Source organism: Labeo rohita, chromosome 6 (assembly GCF_022985175.1).
Source record: "Labeo rohita strain BAU-BD-2019 chromosome 6, IGBB_LRoh.1.0, whole genome shotgun sequence".
NCBI lineage: Eukaryota > Metazoa > Chordata > Actinopteri > Cypriniformes > Cyprinidae > Labeo > Labeo rohita.
The window spans coordinates 6,730,053-6,751,478 of record NC_066874.1 but is presented as its reverse complement, the minus strand read 5'-3'; the positions used below and the strand labels follow the sequence as shown (position 1 = coordinate 6,751,478).

Genomic DNA, 21,426 nt, shown 5'->3' with positions numbered 1-21,426 from the left:
ATAATTAACATTTTGCAGATTCTGCAAGGTGCATGTAAACTTTTGACTTTAGCTGTAAGTGAATATAACCTTTGGTCTTTTAAAAGGTTCATTGTTAAAAAGCAGTCAGATTCAAAATGTTTAGCTACTTACATTTTACCTTGTGCTCTTTGAATGTTAAAACAGAAGTGTCACACTGGAATTTGAACTCATTTAAACTTCTTCTTTAAATGAGTTTAAATGAATAAAGAACTAGGGACGATGAAAGCCAACAGTGTTGCTGCCTCAAAAACTAGCCCGAGAAATGCTCGCAGACTGCCCGACGTTGATGTGTCCCCCCCGCTAGAAATTTTACGTTCCCAGAACGTCCTTAGAACGTCCCCGTTGGTGTCAAGGACGTTGCCTAGTAACGTCCCCATAACGTTCTGAGACGGTCACGATGTGGAGTTCTTTAAAGGTTTGGGGGACGTTATTTGGAGGACCTTCACAGAACATTCAGGACGTTCTTGGGACGTTTAGGGGACCATATTTTATTTGGAAATGTGACGTTCCCAGAACGTCCTCAGAACGTCCCCACTGGTGTCAAGGACGTTGTTTAGTAACGTTCCCAGGACGTTCCGAGACGGTCATGATGTGGAGTTCTTTAAAGGTTTGGGGGACGTTATTTGGAGGACATTTACAAAACATTCAGGATGTTCTTGGGACGTTTAGGGGACCATATTTTATTTGGAAACATGACGTTCCCAAAACGTTGTCAGAACGTCCACGCTGGTGTCAAGGACGTTATTTAGTGACGTTATTTAGTAACGTTCCCAGGACGTTCCGAGACGGTCATGATGTGGAGTTCTTTAAAGGTTTGAGGGACGTTATTTGGAGGACATTTACAAAACATTCAGGACGTTCTTGGGACGTTTAGGGGACCATATTTTATTTGGAAATATGACGTTCCCAAAACGTTGTCAGAACGTCCACGCTGGTGTCAAGGACGTTATTTAGTTACGTTCCCAGGACGTTTCGAGACAGTCATGATGTGGAGAAGGTTTGGGGGACGTTATTTGGAGGACCTTCACAGAACATTCAGAACGTTCTTGGGACGTGTAGGGGACCATATTTTATTTGGAAATATGACGTTCCCAAAACGTTGTCAGAACGTCCACGCTGGTGTCAAGGACCTTATTTAGTAACGTTCCCAGGACGTTCTGAGACGGTCATGATGTGGAGTTCTTTAAAGGTTTGGGGGACGTTATTTGGAGGACCTTCACAGAACATTCAGGACGTTCTTGGGACGTGTAGGGGACCATATTTTATTTGGAAATGTGACGTTCCCAAAACGTTGTCAGAACGTCCGCGCTGGTGTCAAGGACGTCACCTAATAACGTTCCCAGGACGTTCCGAGATGGTCATGATCTGGAGTTCTTTAAAGGCTTGGAGGACATCATTTGGAGAACAATCACAGAACATTCAGGACGTTCTTGGGACATTTAGGTTATTACTATAGGAAGTCCCCTATTAGTCTCTACACTACATTCCCATAACATGTGCAGGACCAACCTAAAATGTTTTTTTGGTCCTATTTAGGTCCTTCCCCACATTTACTGAATGTTTTTAGAACCTTTAGTAACACATTACAGGAAACTACCAGTCAATTCAATTATTTTCAAATTGGCTTTATTGATATGATAATTTCCACAGTAAAGCATCAAAATGTGTCCAAATAATGGGAAACAGTAACAAGAACATATTGATTTATATTAATTATATATTTTGTGTGTGTGTGTGTGTGTGTGTGTGTGTGTGTGTGTGCGTGTGAGTCACTGTCTTTTCAGGAGGTGTCCCAAGTTGTTCTTCGGCTGCCTGAAAAAAGTATAAATAACAATATTTAGCAATCACTTCAATTACTTTTTAACTGCTTTTAATCACACTTAGGTGTATAAGTATAGATGACCAATATATATAGTTGTGCACATAAGTTTACATACCACTTGCAAAATATACAAAATGTTAAGAATTTTAACAAAAAATAGAGATCATGTTATTTTGTATTTAGTACTGTCCTGAATAAGCTATTTCACATAACAGATGTTTATATATACTCCACAAGACAAAACTATAACTGAATTTATAAAAATTACTCCATTCAAAAGTTTACATGCCCTTGAATCTTAATACCGTATGTTGTTTCCTTGGTGATCCACGACTGTTTTTAAGTTTTGTGATAGTTGTTCATGAGTCTCTTGTTTGTCCTGAACAGTTCAACTGCCTCCTGTTCTTCAGAAAAAATCCTTCAAGTCATTCACATTCTTTGGTTTTCCAGCATCTGCTGCATATGTGAACTTTTTCCAACAGTGACTGTGATTTTGAGATCCATCTTTTCATGCTCAGGACAATTGAGAAACTCATACATACTATTACAAAAGTACTGCTTAAGAAGGAAACACAAAATATGAAGAGCCTGGGGTGGAAACAATTTGAAATAGATGATTAGGGTAAATTATACTTATTTTGTCTTCTGGAAAACATGTAATTATTTATGTAGCTTTTGAAGTGTAGTACTAAATGAAAAAAATATGATCTTTACAAAAATAAAATATAAAATTACAGGTCATCATCCTGTTCAAAAGTTTACACCCTCTGGCTCTTAATGCATTGTGTTTCCTTCTTGAGCATCAGTAAATATGTTCAAGTTATATAATAGTAATGTATGAGTCCTTCAGTTGCCCTAAGTGTAAAAAGATGGATCTCAAAATCATCACGTATGGATCACATATGCAGAAGATGCTGGGAAACTAAAGAATGTGTAGGAGCTGGAGGATTTTTCTGAAAAACAGGAGGCAGTTGAACTGCTCAGGACAAACAAGGGAATGATGAACAATCATCACAAAACATTAAAACATCCAGAAAATGGCAAACAGTATTAAGATTCAAGGGTATGTAAACTTTTGAATGGGGTCATTTTTATAAATTCAGTTATTATTTTGTCTCGTAGAGTATATATATAAACATGTTATGTGAAATAGCTTATTCAGGACAGTACTAAATACAAAATAACATACAATTGTGATGTCATTTATTTATTTTTACTTTTCCGTGTGCAACTTTGACATTTAATACTTTTTTTTTTTTTTTTCATATACGATATACACACTTTACTTACTTCCATACTTCATGCGTGGGTTTAACATAGTTGCATAGAACAGTTTCCCGCTATAAAATATTTTTGTATATCCTAACAACAAAAATATTTTATATGGTGAAAAAAAAACCATCTTGTTAAAACTATGAACTTACACTACCAGTTAAAAGTTTTAGAACAGTAAGATTATTATATTTTTTAAAGAAGTCTCACCAAGCCTGCATTTATTTGATTCAAAGTACAGCAAAAGCAGTAATACTGTGAAATAGTTTTACCATTTAAAATAACTGCTTTCTATTTGAATATATTTTAAACTGTAATTTTTTTCAGTTACATTTTCAGCATTACTTCAGTCTTCAGTGTCACATGATCCTTCAGAAATCATTTTAATATGTTGATTTGCTGCTCAAGCAACATTTATTTATTTATTAGTACTATTATAAATAATTAAAACAGTTTAGTAATTTTTTTCAGATCAGCATTATCACTGTATTATTCAAAACCTTGCATCAGTATTTTATTTATTTATTTATTGGAAAGAATTAAAGGAATTAATCACTTTTATTTTGCAAAAATGCTCCATAAATTGATCAAAAGTGATGATAAAGACATTTATAAAGTTACAAAAGATATCCATTTTAGATAAATGCTGAAAAAATATACTCTGCTGTTTTCAACATAATAATTATATTAAATGTTTTTTGAGCAGCAAATCAGAATATTAGAATGATTTCTGAAGGATCATGTGACTAGAGTAAAGGTGCAAAGAATGCAGCTTTGAAATCACAGGAATAAAATTACATTTTAAAATATATTCAAATCAAAAAAAGTTATTCTAAATAGTAAAAATATTTCAAAATGCTACTGTTTTTGCTGTACTTTGGATCAAATAAATGCAGGCTTGGTGAGCAGAGGAGACTTTTTTTTATATAAAAACAACAACAACAACAACAAAAAAAAACGTACTATTCAAAAACTTCTAATTGGTAATGTATCACATTATAACGTGACAATTATAACGTTTTTCTGGCCTGTCAGCTGCTGCAAATTTGAAAACCCTTTTTGCAAGATAAGCCTACCTTCTGTAATGACATCATGACAACCTGTATGAAGAGGGCAGGGTACATGGCCAGGTCTGGAAAGCACAGAAAGGGGCACAGTGTGAAAACACTGCATTCACTGCAGTACAAGGTTCGTTACTAATCAAAGGAAAGACAAAACGGGCGCAAAAATAAAAGACAACTGTAAAAAATGTATTAATTAATTCATAACTTACATTATTACAAAAACGACAGAAAAGAAACAAACATTCTGATCCACAAACATTGTGTATTTTATTTTAGCCTGGTCAGTTAAAAGCATAAATTATTTACGAATCTTTTATATCATTACTATGTAATTTAAAAAAAAAAAAAAAAAAAACATAGTAATAATAATAATAATAATAATAATAATAATAATATTATATATATATATATATATATATATATATATATACATACACACACATTATTGATAAGCAATTTAGATTTTTAGACCCCTTAACCCAGGGGTGCCCAACCCTGTTCCTGGAGATCTACCTTCCTGCAGAGTTTAGTTCCAACCCTGATCAAACACACCTGTCTGTAATTATCAAGTGCTCCTTCAGATCCTAATTAGCTGGTTCAGTTGTGTTTGATTAGGGTTGGAGCTAGGGGTGTGCAAAGCAGCCGGTATTTGTATCTGTATTTGTATTTGTTGAGGGGGGAAAAGTATTTGTATTTGTATTTGCATTCGAGTAAAATTCAAAATAGGCGTAAAAATCCATTTTTTTTTTTTTTTTTGCGTTACACTTCTACACACTTTTTTTGGCTGGTGGAGGACCAAGAGATCTCAGCAGCAGCCACACTCTTTTCTATTTGGTTGCCCAAATCCATGTGAGGAGTTTCAACTAAGTTAATGGGTGACGGGAAGCTATGCTAAGGTGAACTGGGGAGTCGCTCTCTAAACGAGGGCTATTAAAATTGCTTTTGAATGCGCGCGCGCGTTTTACTTTCGGTTTCGTTTTAACGATGGCGCGAAACTCTCGGCGGTGCCAAGCGTGCATTCCACAATACAAGACATTAATTTAACAAAACTATTTAAAAGTGGTGGGACACAAACGGGATTTTGAAAAGTGTGTCCCCAGTGGAAATTACGCCCCTGCGTGAGTGGAGTTATCATTTGATGTGAGTGTATGCCAGAATGTGCGCTGTAGCACAAAATATAGTATATTTCTTCAAAAGCAGATTGTGGAGACATTTTAATTGTCCACAATCAAAAATCGTCATATCACACACCCCTAATTGCAATGTAGTTTGTGCAAATCCGGAACAGAGGTTGGTTAAGAGAGAGAGAAAAAAACGGCCGGTTCCGAGTTTCAGCGGAGCAGTGTCAGTGACAGGGAGTGATTGACGACTAATATCTAAAATCTGTTAAGAATGTACAGATCGAGTTTCATTAGTTATGTAATGTTGGAGAAAACGGCGAAACTGTCACTGTATCAGCTCACAGCGGTCTGGGCAGTAGTTCGGCTAGCGAAAGTTTTGCAAAGAAATAAAAACAAGTCGCACCGCAACGATTTCTCGCACTCGCACAAATGCTTCCAAATATATTTTGAGGTCGCGCAGATTAAATTTTGGGAGCATATGCCCTGCCCCCAACCCCTCCGACTCCTGAATGTCACTCACTCACTCGCTCATGCGGGCGTGCACTGCGGTCTCATGAGGAAACGCAGCTTTTTGATATAAAGTTTTTCTTGTTCCCGAATACAAATATTTTTTTAAGTATTTGTTCGAAATAAGTATTTGTAAAAACACGCTATTTGTGCCTTTCCGAATACCGTATTCGGGTTCGGCTCCACCCCTAGTTGGAGCTGAACTCTGCAGGAAGGTAGATCTCCAGGAACAGGGTTGAGCACCCTTGCCTTAACCTATCCCTAATTACAAACATACCCATATCATAGCGAATATAAAATCATATGAAACGTTAGACTGAAATATGCAAGAAACAAGAAACATTTTAGAAACAACATAGAATTACAAAAAAAATATTTTGGGACGCTAATCCCACCTCTACCTTTAAACCTAAACACAGCCATTTCTTACAGTAACGTTAGGCTATAAATAAAACCATGACAGACAGACAAGTGCAATCCCAATATTTACTGCAAAAAATGTCAAAAACATTACCAAAAGTAGTCCAAATGATGCTGCGTTGCCACCGCAGGTGAAATACAATAGTTTGGTGTGAGGTACAGAGCACAATTTAAGTTTTTAATCGCTAAAAATATTACTCAGACTATGCTCCTGATTCACTTTGTGAAAGCGCGCATCATTCAAACACATAGGCAGGAACACTGCTGTCGCAATCTGTGACGAAGCAGGCGAGGACCAATGAGCGTTCGATTTTACCGTCGTAGTTAATTGAAGTGGTACATTTTGAATTTGGACGAACGAATCAGTGCGGGCTTTGATGTTTATACGGTCGTTGCTGAGGATGAAAGATGATCGCTGAATAAAGAGTTGAATTTGGATCTGTTACTGGCAGTTGTATGAATTCAGAAGACTTGGATTACAAAGCACAAATAAAACTGACTGATGTTATTATGTTGCGTTTTTAGTGTATTTATGGTTCTATTTTTCAGTCACTGCATGTTGGAGAAAATGGCGTTTATGTCCCACGGCAAACAAAATAAATATTTCATAAAAATGGTTAAATAATTGAAAAAAATGTTATTCATTTTAAGGGTGTGTAGTCTTGTTTTAAGTTGTATTCTTCGCAATGAGTTGACAGCAGAAATCACACAGAACCGATCGAAATGTTATTTTTCATATTAAGTAAATGAGTAAACTTAATTTAATAAATGCATTTGGAAACATATTGCCTTGGTATGACAACAAATATAATAAAAATGTTAATACCGCGATTTCATTGCCTTAATGCTGTAAACAGAAGTATTTTTCAGTGTCTATGCAAAAGTTTTACATAAAACAGATACAAATTCTCATGAGATCATGTTGCTAAACTTTAATACTTTGGTTTAGCAAAGTATGTTCACAATATTAGCTTAGTAATGGAACGTGCACTTCTTTTTCAGAAAACTATTATTACAGTAACTTTCCATGATATATAATTAATTTAGCAGAAATAACGTTACTCACCGTAGAAGGCTCTCAGCTGGTGAAGAAAAAAAAGCCTCAGTATGGATCAACGGATGCTGGGATGAACAGCTGGATCGCTTCACAGTATACCGGACCTTTGTGATTGGTTTAATACATTGTACATATTAAAAAAATTGTAAACGTGCTGTTAACGTCCAAAATGTCCTCTTTTTTTAAACGTTCTTATGTGACCAGAGATTAACCAATATAGAACTGCCTCCTAAAGTCTTATTGCGAACGTTATTGTATGACTAAAAGAGGACCATGTAAGAACGTTCTGTTAACGTCCCGAATGTCCTCTTTATATAACGTTCTTATGTGACCATAGAATAACCAAAAAAGAACGTCCTCCTAAAGTCATTTTGTGAACGTTATTATATGACTAAAAGAGGACCATGTGAGAACGTTCCGTTAACGTCCCGAATGTCCTCTTTATATTGCGAAGGCTACTGTATGACTAAAAGAGGACCATGTGATAACGTTCCGTTAACGTCCCGAATGTGCTCTTTATAACGTTCTTATGTGACCATAGAATAACCAAAATAGAACGTCCTCCTAAAGTCATATTGCAAACGTTATTATTTAACTAAAAGAGGACCAAAAATATAGAACGTCCTCCTAAAGTCATATTGCGAACGTTACTGTATGACTAAAAGAGGACCATGTGAGAACGTTCTGTTAACGTCCCGAATGTGCTCTTTATAACGTTCTTATGTGACCATAGAATAAACAAAATACAACGTCCTCCTAAAGTCATATTGCGAACGTTATTATATGACTAAAAGAGGACCATGTGAGAACGTTCTGTTAACGTCCCGAATGTGCTCTTTATAACGTTCTTATGTGACCATAGAATAACCAAAATAGAACGTCCTCCTAAAGTCATATTGCAAACGTTATTATATAACTAAAAGAGGACCAAATATAGAACATCATCCTAAAGTCATATTGCAAACGTTATTGTATGACTACAAGAGGACCATGTAAGAACGTATTCTGTTAACGTCCCGAATGTCCTCTTTATAACGTTCTCATATGACCACAGAATAACCAATATAGAACGTCCTCCTAAAGTCATATTGCGAACGTTCCTGTATGACTAAAAGAGGACCATGTGATAACGTTCCGTTAACGTCCCGAATGTCATCTTTATGACGTTCTTATGTGACTAGAATAAGAATAACCTAAATATAGAACGTCCTCCTAAAGTCATATTGCGAAGGTTACTGTATGACTAAAAGAGGACCATGTGATAACGTTCCGTTAACGTCCCGAATGTCATCTTTATGACGTTCTTATGTGACTACAGAATAACCAATATAGAACGTCCTCCTAAAGTCATATTGCGAAGGTTACTGTATGACTAAAAGAGGACCATGTGATAACGTTCCGTTAACGTCCCGAATGTGCTCTTTATAACGTTCTTATGTGACCATAGAATAACCAAAATAGAACGTCCTCCTAAAGTCATATTGCAAACGTTATTATTTAACTAAAAGAGGACCAAAAATATAGAACGTCCTCCTAAAGTCATATTGCGAACGTTACTGTATGACTAAAAGAGGACCATGTGAGAACGTTCTGTTAACGTCCCGAATGTGCTCTTTATAACGTTCTTATGTGACCATAGAATAAACAAAATACAACGTCCTCCTAAAGTCATATTGCGAACGTTATTATATGACTAAAAGAGGACCATGTGAGAACGTTCTGTTAACGTCCCGAATGTGCTCTTTATAACGTTCTTATGTGACCATAGAATAACCAAAATAGAACGTCCTCCTAAAGTCATATTGCAAACGTTATTATATAACTAAAAGAGGACCAAATATAGAACATCATCCTAAAGTCATATTGCAAACGTTATTGTATGACTACAAGAGGACCATGTAAGAACGTATTCTGTTAACGTCCCGAATGTCCTCTTTATAACGTTCTCATATGACCACAGAATAACCAATATAGAACGTCCTCCTAAAGTCATATTGCGAACGTTCCTGTATGACTAAAAGAGGACCATGTGAGAACGTTCTGTTAACGTCCCGAATGTGCTCTTTATAACGTTATTATGTGACCATAGAATAACCAAAATACAACGTCGTCCTCCTAAAGTCATATTGCGAACGTTATTATATGACTAAAAGAGGACCATGTGAGAACGTTCTGTTAACGTCCCGAATGTGCTCTTTATAACGTTCTTATGTGACCATAGAATAACCACAATAGAACGTCCTCCTAAAGTCATATTGCAAACGTTATTATATTACTAAAAGAGGACCAAATATAGAACGTCCTCCTAAAGTCATATTGCAAACGTTATTGTATGACTAAAAGAGGACCATGTAAGAACGTTCTGTTATCGTCCTAAATGTCCTCTTTTAACGTTGTTAAATGACCACAGAATAACCAATATAGAACGTCCTCCTAAAGTCATATTGCGAACGTTATTATATGACTAAAAGAGGACCATGTGAGAACGTTCTGTTAACGTCCTAAATGTCCTCTTTGTAACGTTGTTATATGACCACAGAATAACCAATATAGAACGTCCTCCTAAAGTCATATTGCGAACGTTATTATATGACTAAAAGAGGACCATGTGAGAACGTTCTCTAAATGTCCCAAATGTCCTCTTTGTAACGTTCTTATGTGACCAAAAAATAACCAAAATGGAACGTCCCCCTTAAGTCGTATAACGAACATTGAGCACCAGAACTTTCGTAATCAAAAGAGGACGTTTTAGGAACGTCTCCAATGTTCTGTAAATGTTCGGGACATTCGTCACCTTTAGACAACTTTTAGGGAACGTTGCGCAAGGTTGCGAGAACGTCAGCAGTGCAGCATGAAAGATTTATCATGATTTATTCATTTTCCTACTATTTTAACCCTCATTTGGCATTTTGAGATGACGTTTGACCCCAAACAAATGTGTAGTTTTTCATGGAGTGCTTTGGAGACACATTCTCATGAAGGGAAGAAATATAGTATCGCACAGATTCTTTAATTTTAATCTGCCTAACCCCCTATTTTGTTTTCAGAGCCTAGAAAGTCATAAGGATTTGCTTCCTAAGGCCTCTTAAAGAAGTACAAGGCAGAACACAAATGTGAACAAAAGAAAGAGAAATGTGGAGTGTGCTGTGAGACAGTACTAGTCGGAAACGGTTCACATCCTGTGACAGGAAACTTTTTAACGGCTGTTACTGCTGTATCCACCAAACCGATCTCGTGGTTAATGACAGACTTGATCACTTCCTCCACACCTCTGAGCTCACAGATGAACAAGTCACTGTAAAAACTCTTTTAACATTTGCTATGACCAACAGCAAGAAAGCTTTTTTTTTTTTTTTTTTTTGGCTGAATGGAGCTATGGTCTAGAACAGCAAAATTCCATCTCTCTTATTTGTCAGTCAAATATTTCATGAGTGATTTAGCACTAACTTGCTGTAGCTCATGCAACTCAATCAGGTTGCACAGGCAGTCCAGCTCATCCAGGATGGCACATATACGCGTCATTGCAAGGTGGTTTATTGTGTCTCTCAGTACAGCTTCAAAAGCATGGAGGACATACCAGATGACAGGCCGTTACACAAGGACAGCTGTACAGGGCCATAGAAGGGCAACAACCCAGCAGCAGGACCGGTATCTGCTCTTTTGTGCAAGGAGAAACTGTCAGAAATGAACTCCATGAAATTGCATAAAGGCGTACCATAAACATATCTTGACCACAGATTTTCTTGGACGATTCTTTCAACTTCATTAAACCTTATCTTACACTCACTTGCAGTCTTTGTAAAATCTGCTTCCTGTTGCACTATAAGTGAACTTTCACTCTTTGCATGCATCAGCTTCCATATCAGCAAGAAATCCAATCTTGTAATCATCGTTAGTCGATTAAAGCTTCTTATTCTCTTCCTTGAGCTCCTCTTCTACTAATCTGTGTGCTTCTCTATTAAGAAAATTACCTTGTCTGGTAAAGATGATTTTTGCAGCCGTCCTGTCCTTCTTAAGCTGCTCAGTTGATTTCCCCATCTTTCCACTTGACACTCCACGAACAACCTTAACTGGTTTTCACTTTCCTGCTGCAGTGGTACACAATGATCAGTACACACGACGATACCTTCTGAGCTAAGGTATCATCGTGGTGAGGTGAGAATGACCTCTAATAGTGAAAAGATGGGAAGAAAATTACATCTCTATAAATGCTTATGCCATCTACTGTTGGATGTTTTGCATTATCCAGCAAATTTATTGTTTAAATGAAATATTACGGTAAACTCATGCATGACGTTTCATATCCTAGAGTTGTTTATGAACATGATAAAACTCTAAACATCTAGACAATAAATATAATAGGTTTATCTTTAAAATTAAGTATCAAACAGCTTTGAGGCTGGGCTGAGAATTTATAAGTGGCATTTAAAAGTAATAGTAAAAGTAAAAGATCAAACAAATTGTCATTAACCAAAATAAGACACATTTTAAGTTTCTTTACATTTACCGTAGAGTATAACCAGTGATAATATTTTGTTTATTCCCGAGGAAGAGAAGACATTGACACTCTTCACCTCTTTTAGAAACTAAAACTGACCAAGTAAGAAACTTAATAACCTTTTCCATTTTACAAATCAGTGCTCTAATTGCAGAAATAAAAGTAGTAATTATGATCATTCAGCATAATGAGAAACGCTAATATTTCCCTAATAAACCATCAGTCAGGTCAAGCTTAAGTCAGTGGTATGTGACTGTGATATCTCACAACATTGATGTCATGATGCTGAATCCATGTCTAAAAATGTACAATAACTCACACACACATTTTTCATCTTTATTCATTCAAATATTTTAAAGAGGATACAAAAAGTAAGCATTTGTCTAAAGTATATTGTAGGCCTAAACAATGAAGAAAATCAAATATGTTGTCACACATTCGTATTTACGTAGAAATAATTGGCAATGATTAATCACATCTTCATTAATACTAATATCATTAAAGGATTATACTGATATTTTAGATATTAAATGTTAACAATAGTTTGAATGCCATGTAAAACTTGAAAATGGCTTGCAAAAGCAAATTCTGTCAGCCTACAGTAAACCACACCGCACACAGTCGTGTTAAAAATGAAATCGAAATCATCAAGAAGTGCTATGAAGTGCTAATAATCTCTCACACCTCTTTCAGCAGAATCCCATAAGGACGAATGGACTTCTCCACGATCTCCCTCTCATCTGCAGGAGAGGTGCCTTCAGGAACCTCAATCAGCCAGTAGTCCTGTCTGGCACACACTTTCCTCTCGTTAGGATTGATCCTGTTCTGCATCAGGACTCTGTATCTCTTCCCGTTCTTTTTGGATGTAAATTCCTTGCTGTAGCCAGAAGCTTGCTCAATGTCATATGTTGAATAGATTCCTCTCCCGTACAGTTGTCTAGAACCGGCTTTGTAATGGGATTTGATGATACCTGTAGCACCCTCAACACCGGTTCCATGATAGGAGACAGGCCACTCGCCAGCCACAGAGTAACTCCTCCAACCATCTGTACCCAGCCAGGCGTTTCCATCAGGGTACTTGTTCAGGACTTTGAGAGCAAAACGATACCATCCACATGGCCGTTTGTATGGCTCATTACCACGCATGCAGATGGAGTTGTCCCTTTTGTTTGTGAAATCATAATCAAAGCGTGGATCGAAGAACTCATCCATGTCCACAAACATCTCCTGACGTACATCTGAGATGAAACCTGCCACTGTGTCTTGCTTCGAAAGTACATATTCTGCAATATGCTTGCCCAAGGCTATTGGCAGAAAATTAAATATATTGAGCTCACCAGGATCAGATTTTATTTTTAATCCACTGTAAGGCTTCAGAGTAGTTTGGAGGAGGGCAGACAGTGCCTCCAGAGCAACTTCTCTGTCCACTGCAGACATGCTGATTTGTCTCAACAAACTGGAGAAGTCAAAAGTCTTTCTGCTCGTTCACAGTGATGTGGAGACTTGAAGTGCTTTTGCTCCGCTGCATATAGACACTGTAATGACAAAGAGGAAGTGGTACCTTTTACAAGAAATCTGCAACGGTTACAATAAATTGTTTTAATTTCAGTTTTTGAATAACCCTAGCACTTTAGTTTAGCTATTTGCTGATCATTGTATTATATTCTATTATTAAAAGATGGATGTTACATAAACAACAGCTGCAAAAGATCATTCTTAAGAGGCTTTTATTGTAGCATTTTTATAGCCTTTTACTGTTCATATTACAATCATTTTTACAATTAGATCTTAAAATTAATCAGTCATTTTTGGGGTCAGTAATGACAAGAAGAATGACAGAAATTTAGCCCACTTGCAGGACTGCAGGGCGTGCCTGTATGTCAGAATATATCTCCTTCATAGAAATCACGTGCTTAGCTTGTCAAGAGAGTTGTGGTTGATCAGTGAAACTTGATTTACCAGTGCGCAACAGTTGTTGTGACATACATTGACTTATTTTTGCTTTCAGTTTTCATTTACAGTATCATTTAGTAATAAAATATCCCAATTTCCTTAATTAACACACACAGAGTACAAGTAAAAGCCACACAATATACCTTGGTATATTCTATTTTATTTTCCAAAAAAAATGACAGATTGCTTCGCTAGATAAGACCCTTCTTCCTCGGCTGGGATTGTTTAGAGCCCTTTGAAGCTGCATTTAAACTGCATTTTGGAAGTTCAAAATCGGGGCACCAGTGAAGTCCATTATATGGAGAAAAATCCTGAAATGCTTTCCTCAAAAACCATAACTTCTTCACGAGTGAAGACGGAAAGACATGAACAATGGATGACAAGGGGGTGAGTAAATTATTTGTGAACATTTAGTTGTTCTGGAAGTGGACTTCTCCTTTAATAAAAATAATCTCTGCTTTGCTTTCTGACAAATAAGATCCACATTACTAGAAAAGTTCAATTTACAATCAATATTAGTTAACAAGCTTTATTTAAAAACATGATGATTTGACTCCCTGGACACCGACTCATTGTGTCAGTCCGTTAGAAAATGTTTGATATAGTGAACTATTAGTCCGTTCTCTACTAAATGCAAAAGAGATTTTCAAAGTAAATGTATCTGGATAGTATGCATGGTATTTGGACAGGTGGTTTTAATGTTGTGGCTGATCAGTGTAATCCATTGCATGCTGTAGGGTTTTTTTGGGGGGATGGTTTAGAATGCATTAAAAACGTGGTATTTCTATACAAAATGAAAATGCACAAAGAGGGTGTGGAGAGTTTAATATTCTGACATCAAGCACTGACAGAACTGAACACCCAAAAAAATATACTTGGGGGGGTCCCCTGGTTTTTCAATAAAAATACAATACTTAAAACATAAAACTAGACAAAAGAAAATGAAATGAAGAGATTCGATTGCTGTATTAAATTTAGACCTGCTCACGTTAAGTCATACTTTATTTTTACGCGTTTTTACAGCGTTGCGCATTATAACCAATCACACACGACTCTGTCGAGTTTAAAATGCAGTGGCCAATCAGAGGCGCTGCGTATTCCCTCATTATAAGCAACAAAGTGCAGATGTATGAACTATGTAATTAAGAGATTTATTTATCATACAGTGTATGGACAGCTTCACTGATTATAAGAGGACTTATGAGTGCTTAAACACTAGCTAGACTGACTGTACTCATTTAGAGTGCATTTAATTAGCGTGATTCAGTCTAATAAAATGCATTTTTCCAAAATTCAGGAAATGGGGGCAGAAAATGTAGTGCCTTTTTGCAAAAATGACAAATGTGATATTGATTTTATACCACAGTTCAATAAACCAGAAGTTAATATTAAGAGACTTTCGTTTTAGACACCATATTGCCTATTTTTGCTCTATTTCGCCAACAAAAATCATTCCAAACACAGCCACTGCACTGTTTTGCGTCTCTAAACAACATGACGGTGTTTCGTTCCTGAATGAACCAACCGTTTTAAATGATTCGGTTCAATCGCAATGAATCACTTATTAACTGTGACTTACTGACACCTACTGGCGGTCGTAATTCCACGTCCTTTTCATTTTTGAAGATAATTTTAAATATCAGCATTCAACGTTTTAGGATTAAAGTATTAAAACAGTTTTCATGCATTTGTAACTGCAGGTTAAATGCATTCATAAATGCAAATTTCAAAATTCTAAATGCCAATTCAAATGTAGCGTTTGTGTTTCCTCTATACTGAAAAGATGAATTTTGTTGATGATTTTATTTGTGTGATAACAGCCTAAAATATCTTATTATTCTAAGTGACTTTATCGATTAAATATAAGAATTTGACGCAAAAGATAATAAAAGATAATGCACACTTTCAGAAAAAAGAATGGCTTTATAAAGGTTACAAATGCCCACAAAAGGGAAAAATCACTTTAAACTTGTTTGAAAATATTAATTTCCTCAGCTAGATAGTTAATTCTTTTTTGCTTAGTGATTGTTTGGTACACCTAATTCACTGACAAGACAAAAATATGAAGGTTTTTTTGGTTAGGGGGACCCCCCAAGAACTTTGACACAATTGGAACACTGCTTGAGCTCATCCTCCAATGGCAGTATGCCGCCTAGTGGACAATGTTTTGTCAAACTGTCATTTAGATAATGTCAGGGCAATATTTAAATCCCCTTTTAAGACTGACACGGAAGAGAAAAAATTGTTGAATAAAGTTGTTATTTTTGTTTGTTTGTTTGTGCACGAAAAAGTTATTGTAGCATTATTGTGTTCATAACATTACGGTTGAACCACTGATGTCACATGGACTATTTTAACAGTGTCTTTACCACCGGCCTTGAATGTGTCAGTTGCGTTGCTGTCTGTGCAGGGTCGTAAAGCTTTCAGAGCCTTGTGTTCAAAATGAATAACGGTCTTACAGGTTTGGAACAACATGAGGGTCAGTAATTAATGACAGAATTTAAATTTTTGGGTGAACCATCCCTATAACTGTAGTGACCTCGTTTCGTCATTTAAACATTTAGTACTGCATTCTGTATGTAAATACAAGTTCACTGACCATAGGTGAAACAAAATAAAAGTGTCATACATATCTGCACACCTGTACAGCTGATGCGGAGTGTCTTTTTAGGACTGAGTTTCCCAAAAGCATCATAAGCCTTAAGCATAGAACCATTGCCACCAATGGTTTCTATGATCAGCTTAGCTCATAATGTTTTTGGGAAACGCAGCCAGGTCTCAGGGAAGATCATCAATTAAGCAGGCCGCTAAATTATTTTGAAAGGTAAAGTATCGCCTTTAGCATAGTTTCCTTTCATGAACAATGCCTACTTACTTTGTACTTGCACTTTTATATTGTATTATGCTGCAAACCTTTTGCTTTGTTTTTAAATGCATCGAGCTGACAAGCACAATATGGAATTCTGCAGAACACTTACCTGCATTTTGAATGAATCTTGTATTTGAACCATAACAGTTCAAGATACTCTTAAGGAAATTGATCCATCCATGTCATGAAACCTGACAGTAATATCTGGTACAGATATACACCAACAAAAAAAAAAGAAGAAAAAGAAACAAAGTCTTTCTAGTCTCATACTAACATTGTTAATTAAGGAAGCTAGACATTGCTATCTACAGTTTTAAATAAATACAAAGTATTTATTATGTAAGAATATTATTACACCATACTACACCACAATCGACTCACATACATTTGTAAAGGAACTTCATGGGCAGTACAACTGTTTTGTGATCATTCAGTTATTTTAGAGAATGATTTTTTTTTATGTAATAATATGTTTGTATGAAATGTAAACGTTTTCCCTCACCTGTTGCATGAATAGCAGTTTAGTAAAATGCATGCATTTTATACATAAGAGATTATATAGATGATCTGTGTACTTGCTTATTGAAAAGAAACAATGAATGCAAAATAAACAAATTTTATTGTTGTTTATTTTCCATCCTTTATCCAAGACAAAGGATGGACACGAAGTCCATTCAAGGTAAGTAGATGACAGGACCGGAAGTATTGCAATGTCAGTGTGGGATGAAGTGGGCAGTCTGATACAAAGAGAAGACATCATCTTACCCAATCAAGGGTGACAGTTTATTATTGATAATCTTATTAATCCTGATATGTACATTTTTATTTTATGAGGTTTTAATTTGTTCTTTATTATCTTGTTGGTGTAAATATTTGATTTGAGATATGCATCTGAACCAAGAAATTGGTTCAAAATATTATTTAAACATATGTTTCATCTATTTTAGACTGTCTTCAATTTGCATACAAGCAGAAAAGAGGTACAGATGACGCAGTGGCTTGTCTCCTGCACTGTTTGCTTCAACATTTAGACACCCCTGGAAATTATGCTAGAATTCTTTTCATTGACTTCAGTTCTGCCTTTAATTCAATACAGCGTCATCAGGTAATTAAGAAATTACAGGGTTTGCAAGTTCCATCACTGATTCACTGGATTTATAATTTTTTGTCTGATAGGCCACAAGTGGTAAAAGTGGACAATTTTTGATCATCCACCATTGTTCTTAATACCGAGGCCCCCCGGAGATGTATATTAAGTCCATTTCTCTATATTCTCTATACGAATGATTGTGTAAGTCCATTTACTACTATTTATTTTAAGTATGCAGATGACACCGCTATTCTTGCATTGCTTAAGAACAGTGATGATTCTTTTCTGAACTATCAACGTTCTGTAACGTATTTTAGTGCATGGTGTGATGACAACTTTCTCCACCTTAATATTTCGAAGACTAAAGAGCTAGTTTTTAGCTCTTCCAAAACACAGTTTCATCCAAGTGTTGACATAACGGAGAGATAGTTGGAAGGGTGGAGCATTTTTGATACCTTGGCATTACATTGGATGATCATCTCAATTTCAATCAGCATATTCTAGGTTTCTATAAAAGCTGTCAAAAGTGACTTACATTTCTCTGTAAATTTAAGCAGTTGTCTGTCCAGCCTCGTCTCCTCCTTCTTTTGTTTTTGAGTATTATTGAGCCAGTTCTTATGTATGGTGCCATTTGTTTTTTTTAATATGCTTACAGCCAATAATAGGAACAAAATTCTGAAGATATCTTGTTTAGTTAGCAAGATTATTGGTATTCCTACTCCTAAGTTACAAGACTGTGTTAATTCAGCTACGATTTGGAAAGCACATATAATTCAAAGTGATCCAGATCATCCACTACATCGGTATTTCATTCTTCTTCCATCTGGCCATAGGTATAGACTACCAATGTGTAGGAGGACGAACTTTAGTAAGAGTTTTGTTCCCTCATCTATTCGTGCTTTAAACACTTACAAGATCAGTTATCATCATACACTCTGACATTTGGTGTTTTTTTTTTTGTTTTGTTTTTTGTTTTTTGGATGTGAGTGTTTGTAAACTTTTTTTTATATAAGTTTGTATATAATGTGTAGTTGTTCTTGTGTTACATACGCACCCTCTGTGAAGATAAATTTCCTCTCTGAGGACAAATAAATAAATGAAATCTCTCTTCAAACGACTGTCTTACACTGTATATTGGGTCTTCACAGCTGATTGAACTTAAGTTCTTTGACACTGAAGCGATAACGACAATAACCAGCACTTTCTTGCATCCATCAAAACTTCTGTATGATTTTCTCAGAGGTTACAAATTTCAGTGAGCCTAACCCAGAGGTGCAGGCTAAAATGAACACCAACGTGAGTGCAAAAATACAGCTAAGAGAGCATGAACAGTATGAGCACATAATGAGTGTCTATTACATCTCCTTACAGGTAAAGAAGCTCATAGCAGCACTCCTAGTACACTGTAAAAACGAATTTTTGGAGTCAACTTAAAATAATTTGTAACCTGGCTGCATTAAAATTTTAAGTTCAGTCAACTCAAAAAAAGTTTATTCAACTTGAAATGTTAAATTATACTAAGTGACAACTTAGATATTTGAGTTGAATCAACTTAAAATTTTAAGGCAGCTGGGTTAGTTAACCATCTGTTAAGTTTAGCAAACACAAATATCTAAGTTGTTACTTAGTACAACTTAACATTTCAAGTTGACTAAACTTATTTTAGTTGACTGAACTTAAAATTTTAAGGCAGCAGGGTAACAAATTATTTTAAGCTGACTCAACAAATTGTGTTTTTTTATTTTTTATAGTGTATACCGAAATTCTTGGCTGCCTGCTGGACCTACAGGTTGAACCTTTAGAAGCTTGAAAAATTGTTTGACAAAGGGAATAGTTGTTGCAAATTATCAAGTTTATTTGAACATTTCTGGTGCTATCCCAGTAATACAATTCAACTCAGGGGGCATCAGCATACTTACAAGGGGGGCGCAAGATGGCTTAAAAATAATATACAGTAAGACAAAATAAGGTTTAAAGGGGTCATTGGATGCCCGTTTTCCACAAGGTGATATGATTCTTAATGAAAAGTCTATCATGCTTTGGTTAAAATTTGGCTAAAAAAACACCCTTATTACCTTGCCGGTAAGTGGTCATTTACTCCCGACATCTGAGCCGCTGAAGATGCAGTGGATTACATTTGTTTGTGAAGGGAATGCGCCTCCTGATCTAAATAAATGCAACTATGTTTGCACGAATCATTCGTGATCCAGATTCACTTACAGCAGAAGTGAGTATAAGTTTTTTTAGGTTAGACTTTATTTTGATAGTCCACTTTAGACATTCTGCTAACTATAAGTCACTTTGCAGCTACATGTCAACTAATTCTCATTAATTTGCAACTACATGTCTACTAACTCTCAGAACAGATTGTTAGGTTAGGGTTAGGGTTAGCAGAATAAGTTGGCATATACTTGCAAAGTTTAGAAGAGTGTTAGAAGATATTAAGTAGACAGTCTACTTATACTCTAATGATTAGTTGACATGCAGTTGCAGCTTTACTTACTGTTAGTAGAATGTCTTAAGTGGACTATCAAAATAAAGTGCTACCGTTTTTTTTTTTTTTTAAATGAATCTTTGCAACTGCCTTTCCTAACATGCTAGTTAGCAACTTTTGTGGCTAAATGCCATGTTTATGTTCAAATAACATATAACAACATGTAAAAGTGAACTTTGCATCCGATGACCCCTTTAAGATAAGCTAAAACAGTTAGAAATCAATATGTAAGCTAAAACCATATTTCTTATATTAATTTGTTCCTTTTAAACTGTCATTTTTATTTAGGAATCTGCGTTCTAAAATAATTTACCATGTACATATTGTTCTTCATGAGTAAATAAAATAATAATTAACTAATTAATTAAAAACCATGCAATCACAAATGCTTTTGTCCTCCTGGTAAGAGCTGAGCACCACCCTAGAGTGTTTATGCACGTGAACTCCAATGCAATGCTGTTTTCTGTATGTTCTGAGAATAAAGAGTTTGCAAGAGTGTTTAAGCAGTGTTTATAACGTATAATGTATACAGTTTTACTCCTATATATTTTTGTACCCGCCTATACATTATGTCACTGCCACTTTAGTATATTCCGAAAACATATTTGAAAAAATATTCCTCCGTATTTGGAAATAATAATAATAATAATATATCTGAATCAAAATGAGAGAACACTTACAGTTTACAGTGTTTTGTCTGGTGCCTACTGCTAATTTTCTTGATTATATGACAAACCCTATTTAACTGATGGCATTCCTCAAATTTTCACTGAGATTGCAAAATGGCATGGGCTGCTCTAAGGTGACTGAAACCCTGCGACAGGAGGTTGCACATATACCGGCTAAAGGGATGACCCTTTCAGCTATTGCAAGACAAGTTGTTCATTCCAAATCTGAGATTTCTCTAATATTGCAGGTTTACAATGACACTAATTCATTCAAGTCCTCCCAAAAGACTGGTTTTCCACATAAGGCAAATGCATGAGAAGACAGGATAATGACTATTAATAGACTCTTAATGGACAAAAGGTTCAACACTGCAGCTGGAATTGCTCGCCAGTTCGGTGCTGAACAGAGTAAGAATCTGTCTTGGCATGTTTAAGAGAAGTCAGACTGAAAGCGCGCTCTGCAGTGATCAAACCTCTCATCAGAAGAAAGCATCAAAAGGCTAAGCTCACCTTTGCTGAGGAGCATGTTGTGTGGAGAGAAGAGAACTAGTCCAGTATTCACTGTAGTGA

General features: G+C 35.8%; 1 long non-coding RNA gene across 1 annotated transcript; it reads right to left on the bottom strand.

Moving 5' to 3' along the window:
• Positions 1–1,751: 1,751 nt before the first annotated feature.
• On the bottom strand, positions 1,752–6,591 carry LOC127166331 (uncharacterized). Its single transcript, XR_007827886.1, has 3 exons — positions 6,322–6,591; positions 4,192–4,247; positions 1,752–1,833 (listed from the first exon to the last, which is right to left on the bottom strand). It is a non-coding gene; the product is annotated as an uncharacterized LOC127166331 (long non-coding RNA).
• Positions 6,592–21,426: the final 14,835 nt, after the last annotated feature.